The sequence below is a fragment of the Pinus tabuliformis genome, chromosome J, assembly GCF_031772625.1.
Source record: "Pinus tabuliformis cultivar Carrire ecotype Pingquan chromosome J, CPIR1, whole genome shotgun sequence".
Lineage (NCBI taxonomy): Eukaryota > Viridiplantae > Streptophyta > Pinopsida > Pinales > Pinaceae > Pinus > Pinus tabuliformis.
Window position 1 is genome coordinate 7,676,001 of NC_142295.1, and position 9,522 is coordinate 7,685,522.

Consider the following 9,522-nt stretch of genomic DNA (forward strand, 5'->3'; position numbering starts at 1 on the left):
TGATGATTCCCAAGTAAAATATAATTGAAAAAATAGACCTCTAGAACACAAAACAATATGACATAACCAATTTACAATTAAACATTGGGGACTATAAATTACATCACAATACTTTGTTCAATCCCTATGGGGCGAACGAGGTGACATAATCTTGGTTTTTCACTGGATGGAAACATCAGGGTCCTTCATCCTAAATACAAAAAATATGTTTTTCACATTTTCCTACAAAAAGAAGAAAATAACGCTATAGGATGTTACATTGAAGCCAGATTGAGTTACACAAGAAAAAGTAAAAGATATCTCAAAAGTGATTCTTCAAGAAAACTAGAAATCAATGCAAAGTATGCAGAAGGAGGTTGAAAAGATTACAACAAAAGAAAATGAAGAAGTTATTCACCTTAAGGACCATAGCAAAAAAATACTCACTCAAATTAAGAAGCTTATAATGATAAGAAATCATTGAGAAACAAATTAGAAGAATTTATGATGAAAGAAGCATCTAAGTCTTTAGACGAAACTGTCCAAGTTGAAGAAAAAGGAATGAATGTTGATCTAATCAATATCACAATTCAAAATCATGACAAACCAATAGAAGCAAAAAAATATTCAGATATTGCAGTGCAAATAACAGAGATTTCAAGTGAAGAGCCAAGGATTAACAAGCAAATTTTGTACTCGAAGGAAATATGATACTTCAAGTAAATCAAGAAATCGACACAAATAAGATAAGGGAAATCATATCACAAGAACTCTATATCTACACCTAAATCATAAAATCAAGCATATCAGTCAATCTACAAATTCATATCACTTAGACTAGAGACTGTTGGAAATACTGAGAGTGGGGTGAATCAGTATTTCTTTCAATTGTTATTTTTACTAGTTAAGATCATTTATAATTAGAACATAAAATGAGAAATGATAGAATAATAATTTTATTAATCAATGACAAGGACACCAATCCTCTTTACAATAAATCCAATATAATAATGTGTAGGGCTCCAACCCTAGATGAAGATACCAATATTCAATTTCCTAGACTCGAACCTGTATTTTTTCCAAGCACCAACTTAGACTTTCCAAGGCTCCAAACTTGTCAACTTTGAGGCACTAACCTCTAGGTCTCCAACCCTATCTCTGGTACAGGCTCCAACCTAGGATTTTTAGGACTCCTATCCTCTAAGGCTGCAACCCTCAGTTGTAATTCGTCAAGATAAGTTTGGTGATTCTTTATGGCTCCCAGTATCTTTTGCAACAAACCCTGTCTATCTTTAGAAATTATTCCACTTAATCTCCATGTCACTTCATCAATGAAAACCTTGATTTATCATGAAGGTGTCTTTGCAACTCTTCATGATACCCAAACAAAATCTCCAAGGTTACTCCATGAGGACTTCAACAAAGCATAATGTCTCCAAGTCTTATGTTCTTCAAGTATTCCCTGCAAATTCAAGAACAAATATGAACTTGTTGTTCTTCAAATTTGAGGTTCTAATCATAGAATATTGTCCTCTATTCCAGACTGTAATATCATTGATCTGAGCTTATTTCTCACAAGTCCAAGGTAGTGACTATACCTATCACAGGAAACAATCTTAGTTTCTCTACAAGTGGTTGATCCTATTCTCCAAACTGAGCTTCAATAGCCTTCCCAGAGGTATAGATTTTGCAACCAAGTTTAGGCAGACTATCTGACTATTTCCAAACATAGATCCGAACTCAAGTTCCCTTCCACAGGTATCTGAATAGATACTTAACTCTACTGTTCTGAGGTTATCAAAATCTGATCTTTCCACAAATCTAAGATAGAGATATAGAACTGATCTGATCTACTAAACTAACTTCCACAGGACTATCCTTTAAGTCAAGGTATGCACTTCTACCGAGCTACCAAAGATTCGGGCCTTTGCAAATTTATTGTAGCTCTGAGCCTCTCATAGATGTTTGTTCTACTTATTCTGACCCTTCCGAATGTGATTTTCCACATATTTTATCTCTTAGGTTTTTGCAATCTTCATAGGTGTGTAGATCATCTTCTGATTCATTGCATTAGGTTATTGTTGCTCGACGTTTCGAACCATCAACGGTGGTTCATCTTCAGGAGAATTTGTGAACACTGGTCTTATTATTCAATTTAATAAATAGATGTAAGAGATGCATTGCCGACAAATATTAGGGTTTGTTAATTTGTTAATTTATTATTGAATTTTTTTTAATTATATTTAAGTTTTTTTTGTTTTGAAATTTATATGATTAATAAATAATTAATTAATCAATTAAATTTTTTTTTTAATTATGATTAAGATTATTTTTATTGTTATTTTTAAATCGAATTATGATTTAATAGGGCTATATATGTCCTATTATATTTATTATTCTAATTATATTTTACTTTAATTGTTTTGTTATATATTTTGTTATATTGATTAGGTTTCATTTTAATTGTTTGTTTAGATTATTTCATAGTTTTGAGGATTATAAGATTTCTTAAATTGAGGTATTTTAAATCTTTTATGTTGTTGATTTTAAATTTGTTGTTAATTTTTATTTTTAGATTTTAATCAAAGGTATGATACCTATTTTGGATTTGTATGTTTAATAAATAGTTAATTTTTTTTATTGAATTATTAATAATTATGTTTAAGATTATTGTTATTTTTATATCGAATTATGATTTATTAGGGTATTTGGCATGTTTTATTTTTATTATTCTAATTATATTTTATTTTAATTGTTTGGATATATATTATAATTGTTTTTTTTTTATATATTTTGTTATATTGATTAAGTTTTATTTTAATTGGTAGTTTTGATTGTTTCATAGTTTGAGGATTATATGATTTAAGTTTCTTAAATTAAGGTGTTTTACAGTTCTTATATTGCTGATTTTAAATTGTTGTTAATTTTACTTTTTTAGATTTTAATTAATGGTATAGATATCTATTTTGGATAAATTAGAAGAGGATGGCAGTTAGTGAGGTAAGGGAGGGGTAAGATTGGCTGAAAGGGTTGGAATCCAATTTCTGCTTATGGTCCATCCATCATCTCTATTAAGGTTATTAGGGTGTTTGTTGATTTATATGGATTCTCTAAATTTCCTTGTAAAGTAGTGATCACTTTTGGCCAGAATGCATGTATCTTCTATACAAATCTGGTGTTTAGTTTTATTGGAATGTTCAGCTAAAGCAGATGATTTGGATTGATTGTGTTTAATGTCAGTTGTGTGTTCCTGGATTCTTGTGTTAAAGGATCTCCCAGTCTTGCCTACATAGGTCTTGCCACACGAGCAAGGAATTAAGTAGATGCCCTTATGACATTTTGGATCAATTTTGTCTTTAATTGGTTTAAGGCAATTATGGATAGTGTTTAAAGGTTTGAAAGTGGTTAGAATTCCATTCTTTTTCAGGATGCGGGAGATTTTATCCGTAGTTCCCACAATGTAAGGTAGGTTAACTTTTCCTATACTATTATTAAAATCTTTATTCTTCTTAGGTTGAGTGTTTGCCTTATTTATGGCTTTGATGGCTTGATGTTTGTTGTATCCATTTTTTTGGAAAACATTAATGAGGTGTTCTTTTTCTTTTTTCAGGTGTTCCTTATCAGAGATTCTGACGGCTCTTGTTGCTAATGTGTTGAGGACTCCTAGTTTGTGGGTTGGGTGATGATGTGAGGAGGCATGTAAATATTGTTCCATGTGAGTCTTTCTTCTATATACTTGGTGAGATATGGAGCCATCATCCTTCCTAGTGATAAGGATATCAAGGAAGTCGAGGTTAACAAGAGCCTCCCCTTCCTTGATATCCTTATCACTAGGAAGGATGATGGCTCCATATCTCACCAAGTATATAGAAAAAAGACTCACACAGAACAATATTTACATGCCTTCTCACATCATCACCCAACCCACAAACTAGGAGTCCTCAACACATTAGCAACAAGAGCCGTCAGAATCTCTGATAAGGAACACCTAAAAAAAGAAAAAGAACACCTCATCAATGTTTTCCAAAAAATGGATACAACAAACATCAAGCCATCAAAGCCATAAATAAGGCAAACACTCAACCTAAGAAGAATAAAGATTTTAATAATAATAGTATAGGAAAAGTTAACCTACCTTACATTCTGGGAACTATGGATAAAATCTCCCGTGTCCTGAAAAAGAATGGAATTCTAACCACTTTCAAACCTTTAAACACTATCCGTAACTGCCTTAAACCAATTAAAGACAAAATTGATCCAAAATGTCATAAGGGCGTCTACTTAATTCCTTGCTCGTGTGGCAAGACCTATGTAGGTGAGACTGGGAGATCCTTTAACACAGGAATCCAGGAACACGCAGCTGACATTAAACACAATCGATCCAAATCATCTGCTTTAGCTGAACATTCCAATAAAACTAAACACCAAATTTGTATAGAAGATACATGCATTCTGGCTGGAAGTGATCACTACTTTACAAGGAAATTTAGAGAAGCCATAGAAATCAACAAACACCCTAATAACCTTAACAGAGACAACGGATGGACCATAAGCAAAAACTGGATTCCAATCCTTTCAGCCAATCATACCCCTCCCTTACCTCACTAACTGTCATCCTATTCTAATTTATCCAAAATAAGTATCTATACCATTAATTAAAATGTAAAAATGTAAAAATTAACAACAATTTAAAATCAACAATATAAGAGATGTAAAACACCTTAATTTAAGAAACTTAAATCCTATAATCCTCAAACTATGAAACAATCAAAACTAACAATTAAAATAAAACTCAATCAATATAACAAAACCATTATAATATATACCCAAACAATTAAAGTAAAATATAATTAGAATAATAAAAATAAAACATGACAAAACCCTAATGAATCATAATTCGATATAAGAATAAGATTATTAATCTTAGACATAATTATTAATAATTCAATTAAAACAAAAAACTATTTATTAAACACATAAATCCAAAATAGGTATCATACCTTTGATTAAAATCTAAAAATAAAAATTAACAAAAAATTTAAAATCAACAACATAAAAGCTTTAAAACACCTCAATTTAAGAAATCTTATAATCCTCTGAAATAATCTAAACAAACAATTAAAATGAAACCTAATCAATATAACAAAACAATTAAAGTAAAATATAATTAGAATAATAAATATAATAAGACATATATAGCCTATTAAATCATAATTTGATAAAAATAACAATAAAAATAATCTTAATCATAATAATTAGAAAAATAATAATAATAATAATTGATTAATTAACTATTTATTAATCATATAAATTTCAAAACCTTTAAAAAAAAAATCAATAATAAATTAAAAAATTAACAAACCCTAATTTCTGTCGGCAATGCATCTCTTACATCTATTTATTAAATTGAATAATAAGACCAGTGTTCACAAATTCTCCTGAAGATGAACCACCATTGATGGTTCGAAACATCGAGCTACAATAACCTAGTGCAATGAATCCGAAAGATGATCTACACATTTTCCACATAGTTGGGCTTCACAGGAAATGTCCCACAGATCCAAGCTCTTATGGCTTTATCTGCTTTAGATATCTAGTGATCCTTCTCAACCTCTAAGTCTCCTTTCCTTTACTCTTTCAAGTTCATGAGTTGTGAATTGTATCTTCCTCTCTATGATGGATGATCAAGATCGATACTTGATAATGAAGTATTTGACTTGTATTTATATGAGTTTCGCCAATAAATGAAAAGACATGTTTATTAAAGGAGAGGTTGACTTGTGCATGAGGTGGCACATTAAAAGTATATCAGAAGGGATCTTTGTTAATAATCAACCAAATATAACATAGTCTTATTGTTTACAAAAACTATATTATAATAGCAACACAGGATGGGCTATTGCTTTTAAACAATGCAAACCATATTACAATGGATGTCAGGATGTCGCACATGCCACATCATCACTTTTCTCTCGCACATCACAACTACACGGATATCAGAGATTTTTAAGTTGTGCACATGCCAAAGTTCCGGTGTCAACAATGTCGATATTCCTATAACATATATTGCTGCTACTTGCTCTGACCTCTGATGCAGTAGACGCGATATTACATTAAATGTGTTATGATAGAGAAATCAGTTCCACAACAATATTGCATTGGAGGTTTTAACATGGCATGCCTGCAAAATTTGTGATAGGAAAGTTTTGATGCACGGACGCGATATTACATTTTAAAACGTTATAATAAGGTCATTCAAGTCTGTAAAGCATATTACAATCTAAGATTAGACCTCATCAGAGGATCTTATCGGAGGTCCCATTCAAAAAGCTCTGATAAAGGGCAGATGTGATTTATTAATTAAATCGTTATTAAAACAAGTCAGGTGTGCATATCGGAGATCGGAGGTCCATGTTGCATTTTAGAGATCGAAGGTTCACATTGCCTATCAGAGATCAGAGTCAGAGTCAGAGATCAAAGATCAGAGTCGGAGGTTTGAGTGGTGACACACAATTAAAACACCGACATGATTTCTTCGATTTGGTTCTCAATATTTCACTGATATTTTTCTATTTTCTCCTCCGATATCATTGTTTCTACCCTTTGGCTCTTTCTCCTAGGCATATGTGGTCTTCTCTTTGGATCTTCTCCTCCTTGGCTTGTTGCTCATGTTCTTAACTTCTGATGGATTCTCTTTGAGCTGCTTCTCTTGTATCTGCTCCTCCTTGGCTTGTCGATCCTGCTCTTAACTCTCGATGACTTTCCTTTGGCTCTCGATGGCTTTCCTCCTCTTTCTCCTTGGGACTACTCCTTGGGTCTAATGCTTCTATTCTTCTTGTATATATATTCAATGCATATGTTATATTCAATCCATATGGTCCTCCATCTCATCATATGATCTCCAACTATGTCATCATATGTCATCAAGTTCTTCATCAAGGATATCATAATATACATGAGGTTATAGCATCTTCATTAGAGCTTTCATCACTATGATCAATGGGAAACATCACGGATCACGAGAATTTTCCATCACAAACAATGCCATTTAACATGAATGACAACCTTGACTAACAATCTCCCCCTTTATCATTGATGGAAATATTCTTGCCCTTCCAACATTCTCTCCCTCTTTGGCATCAATGGAAAACGGGGTGCCCAAGTACTCCACCTATCAAGCTGCTTCTTGTCATGGTGCTCTTTCTTATCATGTTGCTTCTTTCATTGTTGCTCAAATAGTAGATTGTACAACTCCCCCTGAACTTTTGCTCCCTTTTCTATCATCATCATACTGCTCAGTCGCCTCTGTCATTTTGTTCTATAGTTCTCCAATGGTGATATATTGATCTGGGTCTATTTTACTTCATCCATCAAGTATTATAATATTTTTTGTATTCTTCTTATTCAATTGTTGGCTGCATCCACCAATTTCATTTCCATATTTTAGCTCTGTTCAGAATATTTTGAGATCAGTTTCATTTTTTTGTCTTTACTAAGCATCTATCATTCTAATCTTAGCAACCTGTAATTTTCCAACATTAGTGATTGTCTACAATTCAATTGTAGATGATCAAACGGTTGCCTCTGCCTACATAAACTCCTATATCTTTTTGTTTGCTCCAGACATGATAGGTTTTTCTAAGTGAAAGATATCTTCAATCAATGGATTTTTTTCTTCAACGGAGTCACTTCCAGGAGATTATCTATCGGGAGATATGCCTCATACCACAATTTTCCACATGTGCTTCATAGGGCTCTTCACAAATAGCTTTTGCAAGAATCACAAGCTCCCCCTACCTGTATGGATGGTCTCTTCTTGGAATAATCTCATCATCAAAATCTGTCAAAGATGTATTCATCAGATCAACAACATGTGTTGTTGGCTTGAGTGTTCAAGAGGATTTTTGATCCAATCTGCTTCTTTCTCTAGACTTGTGTGACTTTCTTTTCTAGCTTAGTAGTTATGCTTTGAGCTTGTTCAGGAACCCCAGAAAAGTTACAATCACGAGCCACATGTCCAATGTTATGACATTTGAGGCACTCATTCTTAAACGTGAAAGAGAGAGCATAGTTTATTTTTGTAAATCTTGTTTTAGAGAGCTAATAGGGGTCTTCATAGGCTCTGCAATGTTTAGCCATGTGTCCAAAATTTGAGCAGGAATAACAATAACCATTAAATAAATTTTGGTACCTAGGAAATGATGATTTCCTTGATGCACTTATGAAAGCATTCTGCCTCATAATTATTTGATTATATCCATTTCCTCTTGCATCATGTTGTAGCCGCTACAACCACCCTCCAAAATTTTAGCTCACATGTAAATTTCGGAGCCTACCTTGGATCCTGCGATCATTCGTCCTTGGTCACTTGTTGGTAAGTTGATGATCTCAAACTTCCCCTCCTGGATCTTAAGAGTTTTTCATGTTCTCATCTTTATGCAGCATGTGTCATCTTTCGACATAAGGGTTATTGTTTTTCATGCAAAGGGAATATTATTTTGCTTCAAGGGAACTGTGTGCGTATGAGTGGTTGTCATCACATAGACATGTTTAACACTCACTTCACACACTCTTTTCATGAAGGTTGTTGCATCAAGAAAAGTATGTCTTATGAATTCTGGATGGTCTATGTTGTGTCACCCTTGTGCGATCACAGTCAAGTCCTATCACTGTTTACATCTATGCCACTAATCTCACACTTAGCCATTTCCCAAGCAACCTAGCCTCATTCAGCTTCCCGAAACTTTGCACTTTGCTTCTGCAACCATCAAGCTCCCTCCCTTTCCTGTTGAAACCTCGTAGCCTATAGAGACCCAGCCAACGCTGCTCTCTAGAAATGCGTAGAGTAGTCAGGTAGCCAGCACCGCTCTCCAAAAATTCATAGAGCAGTTAGGTAGCCAACACTACTCTCCAGAAATGCGCAGAGTAGTTAGGCAACGAGCACTACTCTCTAGAAATTCATAGAGCAGTCAGGCAGCCAACACTGCTCTCCAGAAGTGCACAAAGTAGTTAGGCAGCCCTACATTCAGAAAATGTGCAGAGGTGTCCTCCTAAGACCCCCATCCCACAACAATGTCCTAAGCCTCAAAACTTCACAGTGTTGTCCAAGTTGTCCTGTCAGTCTTGCATGCAGAAACTGCACAGAAGGGCCTCCTAGGGCCTCATTCCAGTAGCAGTCACTTCCCACTGAAACTGCATTGATCCATCGCACAGTGACTACAAGAAAAGGTGACATGCTGAGATCACTCTCGAGGAGTCGGGGAGAAGGACCAAGAGACCAAATAATGGAAAAGATCAGGACCTCATGCAAACTCCGTCGGATGCATGATCATCTTGAGGGTAAGTATGGTAAGTAAAGAACACCTTGTGAAGTACACCTCTTAATTGAGTTTACATTTCACGTGTTTCCTCTACATGTCTTTCTTTCTTTTTGTTGTTTGACCAACTGTTGTCTTTCACATGTTGATTGATATGTCATACATGCGACCTTGTTCTAGTGATGTTGAATGTTTGTGTTTGAGTTGTGTTCGCTATGTAAACATC